This window comes from Suncus etruscus, chromosome 1 (assembly GCF_024139225.1).
Source record: "Suncus etruscus isolate mSunEtr1 chromosome 1, mSunEtr1.pri.cur, whole genome shotgun sequence".
Lineage (NCBI taxonomy): Eukaryota > Metazoa > Chordata > Mammalia > Eulipotyphla > Soricidae > Suncus > Suncus etruscus.
This window is the reverse complement of record NC_064848.1, coordinates 49,156,813-49,175,801: the sequence shown is the minus strand read 5'-3', so window position 1 is coordinate 49,175,801 and position 18,989 is coordinate 49,156,813. Positions and strand designations below refer to the sequence as shown.

General features: G+C 36.0%; 1 non-coding gene across 1 annotated transcript; it reads right to left on the bottom strand.

Annotated features, from left to right (window-relative positions):
* Nucleotides 1–10,196: 10,196 nt before the first annotated feature.
* LOC125996489 (U6 spliceosomal RNA) lies at nt 10,197–10,303 on the bottom strand. Its single transcript, XR_007491277.1, has one exon. It is a non-coding gene; the product is annotated as a U6 spliceosomal RNA (small nuclear RNA).
* Between the last annotated feature and the right edge of the window lie 8,686 nt (nt 10,304–18,989).

Below are 18,989 nucleotides of genomic sequence, written 5' to 3'. Positions count from 1 at the left end.
TGGGCAGTTCTGATCATTCAGGTGGGATAAATAAGAAGTTGGGGGAGGAATATCCACATGTATCTATTAGTTGCTTGAATATGGGAATTTTAACTTATTTGCCTGTAAGTCTCAAAAAGTATTACAGTGCCTGGAAAGTGCTCAATAAAAGAAGAAAAATGATTTTTTAAGCTAGTAAATGTATAAGGAGTAATAACTTTACCTTCAGTTCAATTTATTAAAAAATACTATTCAGGCTCAGAAAATTGTGTCTCCTATTATCTAATAAACAGCCCTATACATTTCTTTAATTTTTTATTTTTAATTATGAGAACAAAGTTGCAAAGAGAGAGGACAAGGTAAAGTTACAGTGAAAGGGCAATCACCCATAAACAGAATTCTCAGAAGTCCCACTGCTGATATCTTAACTTTAAACATTCAGCCAAAGAACATTAAGAAAAATAAAACAGAACCCATGTACAATTATTTTGTAACTCAAGTTCCCAGATAGTAATACATAATATTTCTTAGCAGCACAGAAAGCAATCTAAAGTGATAAAACTTATGTAACTCCTTAAACATTGAAGGCAAAGTACTTTTTTACATATCCATGCACATGCATATTAGTTTGTTAACCTCAAAAGTTTAAGTGGGTTGTTTTACTTAAGGATTAGAGTCAAAGGAGCATAGTAAAACCGGTGTTGCAGTGGCAATTATTGTTTGCATAGGCCCACAAAAAATATGAGGGACATGTAAAGGAAAAGCCTTGGCCTAAATACAAGGAGACCTTACTCCTGAAGTTTCCTGACATAAATCCAACTCTAGGCTCCAGGTAAACTAGTTTGTCCAATCCAAGTCATTGTCTATAGTGCCAATACATTTTTATTTTTCACACAGTCTCTGTTATTGGTATCATGTTTCTGTGTTAAAGATCCTGGAATCTGCATATCCTACATTGCAGTCAGGATGGTGCAGAGTGTCCTCTCATTTCACCTCACAATTAAAGGGCAATGCAAAGAGCCCTGTCCTGTAAGCAGGTCGTTGTTGTTGTCAAGTCTTAGTATTAAGGGAAGTCTCTTTTGAGCAGGTCGATGTCAAAGCAGTGGTAAGGTCTTCCCTGGTAGAGGATTGCTTCCAGGTGTTGTTATAAAATACCTTGGATGTTTCTTAGATAACTTCCCTGGTTCAGGGGTGAATGAAGGATGCCCATTCTTCTGAGGCCAAGTGCCAGGTCATTATATCAATGTTCAGGGTGTAAGGTCCATTGCACTACAAGATTTGTGTGTTCCTATCTCTATTAGATAAGAACTTATTTGTATGTATAGTATTTTTCCATTTTAATATGCCTATGCAAACAAGGAACAATGTCACGCGGCATTATCGGCGCGTATGGGGGCCGTAAGAACAAGTCCAACCATCCCCATGACATGGTTAAATCATAAGTATTAAACTGAGGGACTCTTTCACCAAAATTTCTTATTAAACAGCTCACAGAGAGAATAAAAGATAAAAAGTGGGTAGAATTGTCATTGTAAAAGAATATTTAGTAAGAGTTATAGCTGTCAAAAAAATACACATAAAATATTCAAAAAACATGTGTCCATTTTATGTCTTTTGAAATAGTTGGGGGTTGTTAAATCCAATGCACGACTTTGGTCTGTGATTAGGACTGTGCAGTACTGGTTAAAAAGAGTAAATGTGGGGTACTGATGGTTGGTGGTGAGAGAGTTAAGGTGTAATAATGAGCTTTGAAGGGGTGTGCGAAAGGGCAGAATCTGTTGGGGCAGGAGGTCAGTCTTGGTGCCTAACACGTTAAGAACTGAGGGTAAAGAGGGTTAATTAAGGGGAAAATAACGAATCCGGATTGGGAGATGATGGAGTAGAAGGGGCTCTGGTGTGGGGGAGGGGCAATATATCAGAAAGGCTATATACATTTTATAGATGAATTGTTTATTGATTAGGCTTGGCAGTCAGAGAGGACCACTGTATAGGAAGTCACGTCTACATATACACTGATTTTAGAGACCTATTTGAATGTTATCCTCCATATCTAGGGCATTCCATTTTTTCCCCTAGAAACAGTCAAGAATTAAGAACATTTTTGGGTGATGTTAAAAAGTATATATGTTGCGCGGGCACATTTGCGCCCGTGTGCTTTTGAAAATGAATACTAGTAAAAGAAAAAAACCCTGAATGGGGTACAGTATACATACAAGAGGAGTTTCTCTCCCCCATCCTCCCCCCTAGGGCCCTATTTACCAGGCCTGGCCCTGAAGACCAGTCTGGCATGGGGGGATCTCAGTCCCCTGGACTAAGTGGTCAGCCAAGGGGGCCTATGGCTAGCTGTCCTGCCCAGAGCACCCAACATACCAGTGGAAGAGACACAGAAGTCCTGGCATGTGGAGTCTTCTGGGTGCAGCCTCTGCCTCTGTAGTTTGTGTATACATAGGGGAGGAGTTTATCTCCCCCACCTTCCCCCCAGGGCCTGATTTACCAGGCCTGGCCCTGAAGACCAGTCTGGCATGGAGGGGATCTCAGTCCCCTGGACTAAGTGGTCAGCCCAGGGGGCCTATGCACAGCCCTATACATTTTATCAGCTTTCACTTTTTGTCTTGTTTTAAGGTATCTTTTTTATAATATTTTTATTTAAACATCTTGATTACAAATATGATTGTAGTTGGGTTTTAGTCATATAAAGAACAGCCCCTTCACCAGTACAACCTTCCCATCACCAATGTCCCAAATCTCCCTCCTCTGCACCCACCCCTAATGTATTTGAGACAGCTTTCTACTTTCTTCATTCATTCACATTGTTATGATAGCTGTCATTGTAGTTATTTCTCTAACTGCATTCACCACTCTTTGTGGTGAGCTTCATATCATGAGCTGGACCTCCTGCCCTCCTCTTTTTGTCTCTAAGGATTATTGCAAAAATGTATTTTATTTTTCTTAAAACCCATAGATGAGGAAGACTATTCTGCATCTATCTCTCTCCCTCTGGCTTATCTCACTCAGCATAATAGATTCCATGTACATCCATATATAAGAAAATTTCATGATCATCTCTCCTGATGGCTACTTAATATTCCATTGTGTATATGTGCCACAGTTCCTTTAACCATTCATCTGTTGAAGGGCATTTTGTTTGTTTCCAGATTCTGGCTATTGTAAATAGTGCAGAAATGAATATAGATGTGAGAAAGGGATTTTTGTATTGTTATTTTGTGTTCCTAGGGTATATCCCTAGGAAAGCTATAGCTGGATCATATGGGAGCTCAATTTACAGTTTTGGGAGGAATCTCCATATTGCTTTCCATAAAGGTTGGAATAGACAACACTCCCACCAGCAGTGAATAAGAGTTCCTTTCTCTCCACATTCTCGCCAGCACTGCTTGTTCTCATTCAAGCATTAAGAAATCTTGAGCTCTTCCACGTGTTAGCTTTTTTTCAGTTTGGGGGCTATACTCACTGACAGAAGGCTTACTCCTGCCTATGCTCTGAGTTTATCATTCTTGGTAGGAGTCAGAGGGCTATATTCGGTGCAGGGAACAACTCTAGGTTGGCCACATATGAAAGATAAGTGCCCTACCCACTGTACTATCACTCTAGTCCTATTACAGCTTTCTTGGAAATGTAAAAGATATAAAATTATTATGAAATCATTACATACTAAATTGTATTAGTACACTTTTAATACTTTATTAAAGCATGCATAGGCAAACATTGCTATCTCTGTTCTCATTGCTAAATGTGCTTGAAAGAAGTAAAATTAAAACTTATTAAAATAATCTATAATCTCCAGTGATATTCTTCTCCTGCCCTATTTCACAAATGAGATCTTATCATATATATATTTATATATATTAACTTAATTTGGCTCTTGGAAATAATTCCAAAACTTATATGAAAACTCCAAAAACTAATATATTAAATATGTTGTATAATAAGGTTTATGCCAAATGCAGAAATTTCTTTTGAGGACCAGATGGACTATAGTAACAAAGTTGTATTATCAGTATAACTTACTTGCTCTTCATATTACAGAAACATGGAATGAACTGTATCAGAATGGGCTCTCTAGCAAAATTTTAAGATTTGCCATCAGTGGCTTCTTCTATAGAAACATGCTCTTTTTCCAAAAACAAAGAGCTATTTCAACCAATACATATAAGATCACAAACCTGAAGAGGCAGATAAATGGCTGTGCTCTTCACATTTGTCTCACAAAAGCATGAAGTTCAAAATAATTCTGATGCTAGCAGCTGTATATAATTCAGTACTTGTGGTAGCTCACCGATAAAGAATGATAATCTTTTCTCCCTTATAACAGGAATAAATCAGAGTTTGTTTATACAGACTAAGGTTACAGAGAAAGTCTGAAGTATGGAAGGTTCATAAGCTGATTTGATTACAGATATGATCTTTAACTTTCCCTAGCTTGAGAAGCCAAAAATAAACATTTCATAACTTTAAATGTGTGGTTAGCAAATATAGCTGGCCTCTGGTCATGTACTGGCTGCCTAGACTTCTGGACAAAGTCAGCTTAGCTAGTTGCTTGTGGCTGCCTGCTTTGAGCCTTCCACAGTCATTTCAAAAGGACAGTCTTTTTTATCTGTTTGAGTTAGTTGCTGTAAACATTTGGTATGTGTAAAATGACTTCTCAGGTCCATCCAACATGATTTGCACATCATTAGTCTGTGTGGGATAAAATGAATGCTTTAAATATTTAATTTTCTTAAATACTGAGACCTTTGTAAATGAAAAGTCCTTCAAATAAAATATTACATCAGGGTTGGCTAACATTCCTGTTTTATGAATCACTGGTACCTCCAAGTAGTCCTTGAAATTTTAAATTTGTTGTAGACATTTCCAGACACGTCCAGTACCTTTCTCCCCCTCTATTTTATTTATTTATGTTTTGATTTAGATGCCAACTCTGCAATGAAAGACTGTGCAATATTTAGCACCACAATAAATGACCCTCATGTATATCAAAGGGGAAAAGAAAAGCAGCATTAAAGACCCAAGAGAAAATTCTAGTGAACTCCAGAAAACTCATTAGAGACCTAATCCTTAATTTGATTTGCTACTCAGTAATGGACCTACACTTACTTTTTTTGTTTCTCTTTGGTGATGACTAGATTAATATTCACTGCACCTTTTTATTTTATGTTGATTCAGGTTTGGATTTTGTTTAAACTGACAAATAAGGAAAAAAGACTCAATATTTGCAATTTTTATTTGAATATTTACAAAAAATACACTAAATCCTTAATATTAAAAATATAATAAATATATTTTAAAAGCTATATTTTAAGAGAAAGAAGTAACTACTGTCATTTAAATGCTGTTACTATGATTACATCACTTTGAAGGAACTCTGACCCCTATAGCGTTTTGTGTGATAATTATTATTTTTTCTTTTTTTGTTTTTTCGGGCCACACCCGTTTGATGCTCAGGGGTTACTCCTGGCTAAGAGCTCAGAAATTGCCCCTGGCTTGGGGGGACCATATGGGACGCCGGGATAGAACCAAGGTCCTTCCTTGGCTAGGGCTTGCAAGGCAGACAGACACCTTACCTCTAGCGCCACCTGGCCAGCCCCTGTGTGATGATTCTTTAACGACTGCTTAGGGACCCACCTTTAGCAAGAAGTCACTGAGGTTATCAATTACTATTAAAGCAATATATCAAAAAAGAAACTTAAAAGAATAACAGAAATTACAAGAAACAATAATACCCTAGTATTCTTTCAATGAAATATTCTTGTTGCTATAAGATTAGAGTCCTGAAGTAAAATCCATCTGGATCTATGACCAGTTTCCTGTTACTTTATCTATGGTATTTTCTATAACTCTCACTAACAAATTTCAAATGCCTAAGATTATCTATTTTGTACCACTCTCTCAAGGGGGACCATGCTCTAATATATGCAATTAAATAAAATTATAATTTTCAGAGAATATTAGATTACTTAATGAATAACATGGCAGAGAAATAGTACAGTGTGTATGATGCTTACCTTGCACACAGCCAACTCAGGTTTTATCCCCAGCACTCCACATGGTGCCATAAAGTCCAGCAGGAGGGTTCACTGTGCACCCCCAGGTGTGGCCCAAAACAAAAAATAAAAAAATAAAAACAATCTTTTAAAATAATATTAAAATAGAACCATACTGATCACCATATATAAAATAAATTCAAAATTACTAAAGTAAAAATATAACTACAGGGGCCGGATGGATAGCATGGATGTCTTTTTGTTTTTTGTTTATGTTTTGGTTTTTGGGCCACACCCGGCGGTGCTCAGGGGTTACTCCTGGCTGTCTGCTCAGAAATAGCTCCTGGCAGGCACGGGGGACCATATGGGACACCGGGATTCGAACCAACCACCTTAGGTCCTGGATCGGCTGCTTGCAAGGAATAGCATGGATGTAAGGCATTTGCCTTGCATACAGAAAGACAGTGGTTCAAATCCTGGCATCCCATATGGTCCCCTGGACCTGCTAGGAGCGATTTCTGAGCTTAGAGCCAGGAGTAACCCCTGAGCATTCCCGGGTGTGATCCAGAAACAAAACGAAACAAACAAACAAACAAAAAAATATATATATAACACTACAAAATTATATTATAATAGTTTCATGTTGAAGATAAGAAAAGTCCTTCCAGGGGCAGAGCAGTGGCACAGAGCAGTAAGGCGTCTGCCTTGCCGGAGCTGGCCTAGGTCGGACTGTGATTCTATTCCCCCAGCGACCCATACGGTCGGTCCCCCAAGCCCGGAGCGATTTCTGAGTGCATAGCCAGAAGTAACCCCTGAGGGTCACTGGGTGTAGCCCCCCAAAAACAATAACACAAAAAGACTTCAAAAAAGGGCCTTCCACAAATTAAATAAATTATTAACATATTAATCATGAAAAATATGAAGCCATAATCTACAATAGCCATTATAGTCATTGGCAAAGATGACAATATTGAAACAAATATTTGAAAAAGATGAAGACAAATAGTGATTATTATATGTAAAGATTTCCTATAATTACTAAAATGACAATAAAATGAGAATTTTTTAAATAATTTTTATTTTGATCAAAGTGAATTACAAATCTTTCACAGTAATATGAAAACCACCTACAATTCTGTCTCTCCTAACATCTCCATAAAGAAGGTGGTTTTAGAATCAGACAAACAGCCTTTGTCCAACTATAACAGCTGCTGATATCTGTGTAGTACAAAAAAATTTAAAAAATGGAAAGGTTGGAGAGAGTAGAGTTAAGTTTGTACAAGGAAGGCATTTGAAGAGATTTAGATTAAAAGATACAAGAAAAAGACTAACATGGGCCAGAGAGATAGTACAGCAGACAAGGCACTTGACTTGAAAGTGATTGATCTGGGTTAGATCTTGAATTCCCATATTGCCCCCTGTGCTCATCCAGAATGATCAAACATTTGGAACCAAAACATAATATCACCATATAATGTTTTATATAAACTATTAAATTTTATAATATAAATTTGGGAGAGAATAGGAAGCAAGGACTTTCATAACCTGTTGGAAGTTAATTAGAAATCAGAAACCAATTTAAAAAGTACTTTTATGTTATTGAACATCAACATTTGTAAACCATACTAATACTTTACTAATACTAATACTAATACTTCACTATATCTAGACATAGAATTTTCCATTTCTCCATAGACTCCATAGACTTATATATTTTAAGTTATCATATAAATCTAATTGATATCAGAGATTAAGTGAATTGTGACATAGGAATTTTATATTCTATATAAAACACTATATTTAATAAATAATAAATATATTTATGCAGATGAACATTGAAGAGTCATAGCAATAAACTCTACAGAACAGTAAGCTCTCATTTATATTTTTAAAATGTATGTATATATGTTTCTGTGTGCCTGAGAGTGTATACATGAATTTAAACGAGCAGATTTTTTATTTATTTATGGGCCACATTTGGCAGTGCTCAGACATTACTTCTGACTCTGTGTTCAGGAATCTCTCCTATAGATTCTTGGAGACCCTATGTGATATCAGAGACCCATATTGGCTGCTTACAGAGCAAACGCCTTACTAACTGTAATATTAAACAAATATTTGGGGGGCTAAGTAGATAAGTAACTTGATTTAATATGTACACAGCAGACACTTATTGTCTATATATGATGAAAAGCAAAACTTTGACCTACAGGCCTAACAAAAGCTCCTGACTCTCAGTCAATAAAATTTTTATGACTTTATAGGCTACAACTAGGAAAAAGAATATTTCTTTTATCCATACTCCATGCAAATTTAATTTTTAAAAAATTATAGCCTTCTTAAAACACCCAAACTTCACTTTGGCAATAAATAATTTTGTATAAGATATAACATATAAAAAGACAAAATATTTAAATAAAAGGAAAAGTTTGGCAGGAGTGGGGAGTGGAGAAAAAGAAAATACATAACATCTCAGGCATAAAAATGTCTCTTTTTTAATTTTGCCATAGCCTTTTAGTAGATCTTAAGTTATTTTAACATTCATTCCAATGCATAAAAAGTCTAAATTTACTTTAGCTACTTGGATATCTGAAACCAAATAAATTCAAAATATGAATAACAAAGATAATTACTATAAACTTTCACTCTGTTTTGGCTGAGAAAACCATCAGACCCATACTTGGCAAGATTTTCCGGGATAATCTAATATACAGCTAGCTGATGCATTTGGCAATTCTCTATAAACACGATTTATTCAAATTATTCATAACATTTACCGTTGGGTAGTCTTGTATTATTCCTTAAAATAAAATATTCTTATGGCTTTTTAACATAAAATATAATAATCTATTTTTAAAACTCTAAAACCAAAATATAGTTTTAAAATAATTCTTGTGTGACTTTAATACTCAATGTAAAGAACCAAACCACATACACATTCTCTTTCAATGTAATATCTCTGCAAGAGGTTTTTCTTCTTTAATTCTAATCAGAGACATCGAATTGCTTTTGGTGCGTTATTTCTAAAGATCTTTACAGTGCTCATATAAGTCTGGAATTACACGGCATGGGAAGTTAAGCAGAATTTGCAAATCATTTCTTTTTTTAATTAGATTTTTGAGCATCTGGTAAAATTTATTTTGATGTCATTGACTATTGGTCTGTGGGAGCTGCAACGATAGGATTAGACTCAGAGATAGAATGGGTAAATTTTGAATTTAATTAAAACTGGAATGAGAAGTTTGGAATAAAGTAAGACTAGTTGTTCTTTCAAAAGAGGGGTACAAAGTTAACTGCTCTCAGACTATATAATTCTTACAGTTTGAGACCTTAATGTGATTTATAGTGATCTAACAATTGTGCTCAATGAAGACTCTGAAATGCACATTATTTTCCTTTGTATATCTCATTCCCCCACTACACTGAGCTCCATGAGAATTAGTGGAAGATTTTGGAATTTTCTAAATTATCAAGTCTCAGTACAGTGACTTATTAAAGTAACTGCTAATTGAAGACTGAGAAATAAATACATTCATACATCAACTGATGAATTCAAAACTGATTCAATATGTACCTTCCAAATGCTAATCAATTATTGCAATGACATACAAATTGGTAGACAATCAATTTATTGAATCATTTATATATACCATAAGTGTATATATAGGTGAATATATTCAAAGTGCAAGTGATTCATATTCTCAAAAGCTATAGCTAGATGAAGTGAAAAAATGAGAACCATTAAACAAGAAAAATAAGAAGGTGACCAGGGAAAATTGTTCAGAGATCTAATGTCAATAAGACATGGACAAAGCTTTTTATCACCCAACCCCCAGATATGTATGCTAAATAAATACTATAATTATTGAGATTTTTGGATACTTGTGGAGCAGTGGTTGACCAATATCCAATACACTGTTTAAAAATTGTAATTTATTTCCAAAATTGTTGTATTATTTTGATGTAAGCTGCCTATTTTCATTCACAGCAAAATTTTTGTCATCATGGGATAATACAGTGCTTCTTTTACATTCATTCAAATCATATTTGTTTCTTAGTACCCCATATGGTTTCGTGATTGCCATCAGGAGTAATCACTGAGCACTGAGCTAGGAGAAAGACCTGACCACTGCCAGTGTAATCCAAAAACAATAAAAGAAAAAAAGAACTTGTCATTTTCTATTCCCTAATTATATTTATATATATGTTCTTTATAAAAAAAATATGGAACGCTTCATGAATTTGCATGTCATCCTTGCGCAGGAGCCATGCTAATCTTCTCTGTATTGTTCCAATTTTAGTATATGTGCTGCCGAAGCAAGCACAATATATTAATATATTATTAACATCATTGAATTTCCATTTATCAGTAAATCACCTTATTTTAATTTTTTGTAAAAGTACAGATATTGTTTCCTTGAAGTGCTCTTACACAAGTTAAGTTATACACTAATCTACAAGAATGCAACAGATTTTCATGCATTGTTTGTACACTCTCCTACTTTACTGTATATTTTAATTGTTTCTAGAAGCTTTTTAGTAGTATTTAGAGTTTCTATTTACAACAGCATGTCACCTGAAAGCAGTGATCATTTGGTTCTCTACTAATCTGAATTTTTTTTTATTTTCTTTCTAACTCAATTGCTATGACAAAGATACCTAATATTTATGTGGATAATTGTATTTTTGACTTGTCCCTGACCATAGAAGAAAGATTTATTGTTACCCCAGTAGGTTAATTAATTATATATTAACTTTACAATATTAAGATACACTCCATTTTTCATTTTGCTGAGGAATTTTATCATCAATAAGTATTACACCTTTTTAAAATTTATTTACATATTTTGACCCATAGAGCATTCCTCAAATAAATTCTCCTTGATTATAATGTAGGATACACTTGATATTTATTTTATTTACTAAGATCTTATTGAGGATCTTTGTGTCTATGTTCATGGGGGATACTGGTCTGAAATTTTCTTTGTTAGTAACGTCTCTGACCTCTTTGGTGTCAAGGTAATGCTGATTTCATAGAAAGTATTTAGGAGGAATTATCTATTCTCCACTTTCTGTAAGAGGAGGTTGAGAAATGCAGGAAAAGGTCTTATTTGAAGGTTTGGAAAAAAACTTACTAAAGAATTCATATGATTTGGGATATTTGTGCTTAGAAAGATTACTGACAACTGTCTTGGCTTTCTTTTTTTGATAATTTTTTCTTTATTTAAACATCTTGATTACAAATATGATTGTGACTAGGTTTCAGTCATGTAAAGAACACCCCCCTTCACCAGTGAAACATTCCCACCACCAATGTCCCAAATCTCCCTCCATCCCACCCCACCCCCACCTGTACTCTAGACAGTTCCCTCATTCATTCACATGATTATGGTAGTTCTCAGTGTGGTTATTTCTAGTTGTAACAGGGAAACAATATCTATAACTCACCACTCTTTGTGGTGATCTTCATGAAGTGAGCTGGAAGTTTCAGCCCTCCTCTCATTGTCTCTGAGGAATGTTGCAAAGATGACTTTTATTTTTCTTAAAACCCATAGAGGAGTGAGACTATTCTGCGTCTATCTCTTTCCCTCTGATTTATTTCACTCAGCATGATAGACTCCATGTACTTCCATGTATAGGAAAATTTTATGACTTCATCTCTCCTGACGGCTGCATAATATTCCATTGTGTATATGTACCACATTTTCTCTAGCTAGCCATTCGTCTGTTGAAGGGTATCTTGGTTGTTTCCAGAGACTGGCTATTGTGAATAGTGCTGCAATAAATATAGGTGTGAGGAAGGGGTTTTTGTATTGTATTCTTGTGTTCCTAGGGTTTATCCCTAGGAGTGGAATAGCTGGGTCGAATGGGAACTCAATTTCCAGATTTTGGAAGAATCTCCATATTGCTTTCCATAGAGGTTGGATTAGACGGCATTCCCACCAGCAGTGGATGAGTTTCCACATCCCCGCCAGCACTGATTGTTCTCATTCTTTGTGATGTGTGCCAATCTCTGTGGTGTGAGATGGTATCTCATCATTGTTTTGATTTGCATCTCCCTGATGATCAGTGATGAGGAGCATTTTTTTCATGTGCCTTTTGGCCATTTGTATGAAGTGTCTGTTCAATTCTTCTCCCCATTTTTTGATGGGATTAGATGTTTTTTTCTTGTAAAGTTCTGTCAGTGCCCTGTATATTTTGGATATTAGCCCTTTATCTGATGGGTATTGGGTGAATAGTTTCTCTCACACGGTGGGTGGCTCTTGTATCCTGGGCACTATTTCTTTTGAGGTACAGAAGCTTCTCCGCTTAATGTATTCCCATCTGTTGATCTCTGCTTCCACTTGTTTGGAAAGTGCAGTTTACTCCTTGAAGATGCCTTTAGTCTCAATGTCATGGAGTGTTTTACCTATGTGTTGTTTTCTTAATTACACTAGTTATACTGAAGGTTTATACTTCATCCTAACTCATACTTAGGAGATTGTAAGGCTCTAGAAATTTATTCATTTTTCTATATTTTCCCATTTAATAGTATAAAGTTGTTCATAATAATCCCATGTGATATTTTGTATTTTTGAGGTATCTTCTATATTTTCCCCCTTTCACTTATGATCTAATTTATCAGGGTTTTCTTTTATAAGTTTAGTCAGGGTTTTATAAATCTCATTATTTCACAAAACCAACTCTTGGTTTCATTGATTTTTATATTGTGCTTTTTGATTTTTATATCACTGATTTCTATTCATATTTTATAACTTATTTTGTTCTCTTTGCAGTTTTTCCTAGTCTCTTGGGGTATGAAGTTAGCTAATTTATTTCCACCTGTCTGTCTCCTGATGGGTACCATGTAGTGTTATTAATATATATTTCAATAGAGTGTGCACATATAGGTTCTGGTAGCTTGTATCTTTATTATCATTTGTATGCAAATAACTTAAGTTTTTCAACTTCCTCTTTGACTCAAGGTTTTTTACTAGTTTGTTTTTAAACTTCCAAATGTTTGAGTATTTTTATCTTTCTGTTTCAGGTTTATTTACAACTTCAACGAATTTTTGTCAAAATTTTATCATCCAAATTTAGCTAAATGTCACTTGTCTTTCTGACTGCAATATATACAAGAATCCTCTGTTACATGCTCTCATGGTCTCCTCCATTTATCATTAATGACACCTTTCACAACTATTCATGATGTTCTTATTGGTGAAATTTGAATTAACAGACTTTTTCACTAAAGTGAGATGGCAAAGATAATGTATCACTTATTGACTACTGTCTTTTTTTTTGCCCCACCCATCCCCTTGAGTACTGTCTTTTTAGCATTATTAGGATATTCTAAACTATAAGACTACAGTAGCTTTTTAGTAATCCTTGCTAATCAATTCTGATATCTAATGAAATTTTCATATTAGTTTTCATAAAGCAAATAAAACTATCTAAAATATTTTCAAATGTATTTGATTCTTAGTGCCCTTAAATTGAAAATATTTTATAAATGTATAATCATAAATTATTTAGAACACTGAAAAATTTCCTCTATTAGTCCATGGAGAGTGTTGAGCTAGAAATATGTTTAACTCAGAGAAAATCAAAGTTCATAATACTTCAACTTTTGGGGCCGGCGAGGTGGCGCTAGAGGTAAGGTGTCTGCCTTGCAAGCACTAGCCAAGGAAGGACCACGGTTCGATCCCCCGGTGTCCCATATGGTCCCCCCAAGCCAGGGGCAATTTCTGAGCCCTTAGCCAGGAGTAACCCCTGAGCATCAAACAGGTGTGGCCCAAAAACCAAAAACCAAAAACCAAAAAAAAAAAAAAAGAGAGAGTGTCCATAATATTTTAACTTTTCATTAACCACAACAGAGTTTGGGGATTAGCTATATATAAATAAGATTGATATATAAAGATAATAGTCAATAACATGCATATATAAGTGAGTACCTAGAGATGCATTTAAATGTTTCAGTCATACATTTGTGTCTTCATATGAATCACCTGATATAGACTAAGAATAGAGTAGCCTCTTAATTTATATAATACCTTATGTAAAGTTAAAATATGATGAAAGAATGCTTTGCATAACTTTATCATTAGGCTAATGCCTAATAAAACCAACAGTAAGGTATCACTTGCACCAGTGTTACTGTCACACACCACAAACAGCACAAACAACCTATGTTGGCATGGACGTGAGAATAAAGGGACCCTTCTACACTGCTTGTGGGAATATTAACTGGTCCAGCATTTTGGGAAAACAATATGGACATTTTTCCAAAAACTAGAATTTGAGCGTCCATGTGTGTTGGCAATTCCACTTTAAACCAGAATTGGCCTCAGGCAAGTCAAGTGTTTTAATCTCTATTCTATCCCTCCAGCTCCTGTATTTGCCACTTTTAAACATAGTAGTCAACTACAAATGTAATTATCATGTTTGTAATTATATGGACTTTAAATCATAGAAATAAAGTCAAGTCCAAATATTCAAACTATGCAATGTATTGTCATTAGAATTTACTCAAAATTACATGTAGGGTTAAGGGTTAACTGAAATGCCAATGCTCTTGAAGAGCTTTTCTTTTATAATGATGAAACTCAATTTTATTGATAATATAATTGAGGTCTATCAGATAAAGAAAGTTGAGAGCCACTAAATCATACAGTCCTACAAAGGTCTTTGATTTTTCAGTCCTTAAGCACCCAGGTAATAATGATCTAGATATTTTACCAATATCATAACTATAATTCTTTATAGTGTACAACTGAATTAGCAATGCTTTTTTGTTAAATGTTTTAAATTTTGATAATAATTTTGGCATTTATGTTATTGTTTATAGCACAAATTGTTATATGCTCGATAGAAAACAAGAATATCTTATTAACTTGCATATTATAAATCACTTGCAACAGGAACCATTGTAGATTTAGTCACAAAAATTTATGAATTGGAAAATACATGGCACATTCAAATAAAAGAGAAATGGAAGAGAGTAACATATAGAAGAAATTTAACCTGTGGGAATGTCAATTAAAGTTTAGAAGAAAGTAAATGGCTATAATTAATACCTGTTAACTGCTTCTGGCCTTCAGGCACACCCTGCCCAATGATGCATAATAAGTAGAAAACATTTCATTACCAGCTGGCATCAAAAAATTAAATGTGTGAAAGAGTTTTTCAAACCATAAAGTTATAAAACAGGGTAGTTCTTATTCCTTTTATTAGTATCAGAGGATGAACCAAGTGGCTGGTCACTGAAACTCTCATTAATATCATTTAATGTTAATAAATGTTGAATATTGTGTACATGCCAGACTAAGGGACTTTATAGATTATTCTCTGTAAATGTTCGTAAAATTTAGCCTTTGACTAAAAGTTTAATTCTAATGCAGTGATGTTAATATCAGTTTATTTCAAATGCAATTACTTTTATAATTAATATTAAAAAATAAAAGACTGTTTTCCTATACTCATATTGGATTAAGAGCAAGAAAAACCTTTTTTACCAGTCTCATACATAAATTAAAATCATGACCTTTTGCATATATTTAAACTAAAAAATTTATGATCAGGAACCGGAGAGATACCACAAAGGTAGGGCATTTGTCTTGCTCATAGGCAGTCCAGGACAGACAGTAGTTTGAATTCCGGCATCCCATATGGTCTGCCAGGAGCAATTTCTTTTTTTGTTGTTGTTGTTTTTGTTTTTGTTTTTTGGGGTCACACCCAGCAGTGCTAAGGGGTTACTCCTGGCTCTACTCTCAGAAATCTCTTCTGACAGGCTCAGGGGACCATATGGCATGCTGGAATTTGAACCACTGACCTTCTGCATGCAAGGCAAACACCTTACCTTCATGCTATCTCTCCGGCCCCCAACCAGGAGCAATTTCTAAGCACAGAGCCAGGAGTAAAATCTGACTGCTGCTGGGTGTGACCCCCAAAAAACAAAAACAAAAAAATTGTGATCAGAGAATTTTCAACTTTTCTATGCTACCAATAAATATGGAATATGTACAAAAGGCCTATCAAGTGCTGTAGTTCAATGTGTTCTCATATAAAATATTCACTTGTAGATTTAATTTTATTAGTTCTACAAACATATTAAAAATGTTATTCATTACAAGTAAATACCAGAGGAGTTCTAATATGCCGAACAATTAAGAAAGAAGTGAAACTATTTCTAGGTCATCAGAATTATCCCAGAAAAGTGTAGATCAACAGGTACTTGCAACAGATAAATTGTTTGAGTTGCCTTTCCCTGTGACTCAATGAGAAAAGTACAGCATAACATATTCTGCAGTTACTTGTGATTGACTTTGTCTAGAGCTCCAGTAAAGGACTTGGTCTTCCCATTATTAAGTACCTAGCTATTATAAATCTGACATTTTATTAGGAGATAGGAATAGAGGATTAAACTTTATAAGTTTATGTTCTAGTAAAAGATATGGCTAGATATAAATAACAACTAAAGAATAGCATATTTGCTTTAAAAGAATAGATTTTCCCAGAAGAAAATGGAAAGTACTGATATGAAAATTGATAGATTCATTATCTATTAATTATAGTATGCCTGGCATTTAAGGAAATTATGATAGTATGGCAGTTTGGAGGGAAACGGATGTAGTAACATATGGCTGTAAGGACTCAAAAGCCAAATGACAAATTTATTTTATTCAAATACAATAGATTAAAATATAAAATAAAATTGGTATACAGAATATACTGGTTACTTCTGGGTAACATATTAAAGTGACAATCATCTTTTAAGATCTTGATATACATAGAACCTCCAGAAAACAAATATTAAGCAATAATTTTATCACCTAAGAAAACTAGAATTTTACTCATCTGTCAAAAACATCAGAAATTTTATGGGGCCTGAATGATAGCACAGCAAGGAGGGCACTTCTCTTGCATGTGGCCAAAACATCCCAACATTCCATATGATCCCCGGAGCACTCACTGCCAGTAGTAAATTGAGTACAGAGCCAGGAGTAAACCCTGAGCAGTGTCGGTGTGGCCCAAAAAAAAAACAAAAAACAAAAAGGCAAAAATAAAACTCATTGGGAATTTTTGGTAGATACAATGCAGGTTAAACAAAATAAAATATAAAATATAAATAAATAAAAGAAACCCAAATGTGAATTTCATTATATAATCCTTATTATATTAAGTAATTAGTATACTACATGCTGGAGTATAATTCAGAGTTCAAGGGTTTTGCATGCACAAATGCATCACTGATGTCTCCTGTTTCCCTCCTATCCACTTGCTCCACTTGCTGTAAGGCAGACAAATTCTCTCTCTCTCTCTCTCTCTCTCTCTCTCTCTCATCTCTCTCTCATCTCTCTCTCTCTCTCTCTCTCTCTCTCTCTCTCTCTCTCTCTCTCTCTCTCATTCTCTCTCACTCTCTCTCTCTCTCTTCTCTCTCTCTCTCATTCTCTCTCACTCTCTCTCTCTCTCTCTCTCTCTCACACACACACACACACACACACACACACACACACACACACACACACACACACACACCACATTCTGTGCCGCTTCTTCCATCCCTGCTGGATAAACCTCAGCAGTGCTGAGGTTATTGTAGCTGTTACCAGCATTGCATTTCTGGGAACGAGTAGTACTAAATCTTCAGGCCACCATCTTGTTGACTAAGAATTTTTGTACTGCTCTCCCCTTTCAGGCAACCATATTATATACTTTCAAGGTAAAAGCATTAAGATTTACCAAGAGGGTAAGGCACCTGTCTAAGATCTAACAACTAAGCAGTGGCAGTGGTGAGAACCTAAATCACAGTCATAGTCCCAGAACTCAGAGGTAACTGCCGGGCCCTCAGAAGGAGGTTAGGATCTCCCTGTCACACTGTCCTGCACCCAAATGACGGCCTCTCTCTCATTCTTAGTCCTGTCTGCCAGTGATAGTCCCAATGTGAGTGTCATTCTTGGGCAGCACATGAGGTTATGACCACGAACACTGGGCAAGCACATTTCTGTCACAGGTTCTAAGAGAGAAGAAGCTCAAGGATAGTTTCTCAACAAAGACCCCAGTTTCCTGGATCCAGCTGCTCACCACATTTAGTAGAATGAGGTGGCAGTGAAGGACGTTGAAGGGGTCTTAAACCGGGCTTCGAGAGTGGGATGAACCTGCTGAAGATCTGGGTTCAGCAGCCACTCACAGGAAGGTCAAGGGCACAGGGGATGGCACACAGTCACCAGGGATGGGGGCTGGAAAATCCCACAGTCACTCCTGGAAAGGCCTGGATGAGTCCAGGAGATAAAACAGGGAAGGTCAGAGTGGAGCGCAGGGTTGCAGGCAAACAGCATGGTGGGGGTGTGTGGAAGGCAGCAGAGAAGTGGGAGCAGTTAGGGCTGCAGCCAGTGGGCCAAGGGATTAGAGAGGTGCTCTGGGGGGAACTTTCGGGGATATAGATGCAGGTGCTCAGGGTTTGAAAGTCAAGGCTGAAGGTCTCTGCATGAGATCTCTGGAAACAGGTGAAGGGATCTACCTATGCAGAAAACCGAATGGTTTAGTGCATGAAAGGACGCGCTGGGTTCTGAGCCCCATCTTGGGTGGGTGCAGTGCAAGGGGGTAGGGTGGGGTGGGGGAGCTCCTCAGGGCCTTCTGGGCACTGTGACTCAATGGCAGCTAAAAACTCAGCTTCATTGTGCTGTCAGGACTCTGGAGTTCTGGATTTCTCTCTGGCCAATGGGTTCGGAGAAAACGGGCCACGCCCACGAGCCCCCTATAAAGCCCGTGGTCCTACCTCTGTGGTGGCCTCTTGCAGTGAACTAGTTTATTGAGTATAACTAGAAGAAGTAAGATATTGGTCTATTACTCTCCCCTACCTTTGGAAGTAGAGCTAAAACTCAGAAGACAAAGAGTCAGCAATTCGTCATTAGAACATCTAACGGCTCAACTGCCAGTCTTCTCAGCCGTTGTTTTCCAGTAGTCATTGTGGCCCTGAGGTCAGGGAATGAGCCCCTCAGCCCACTTCCTCCCTGGCCTGAGTCTTCAGAC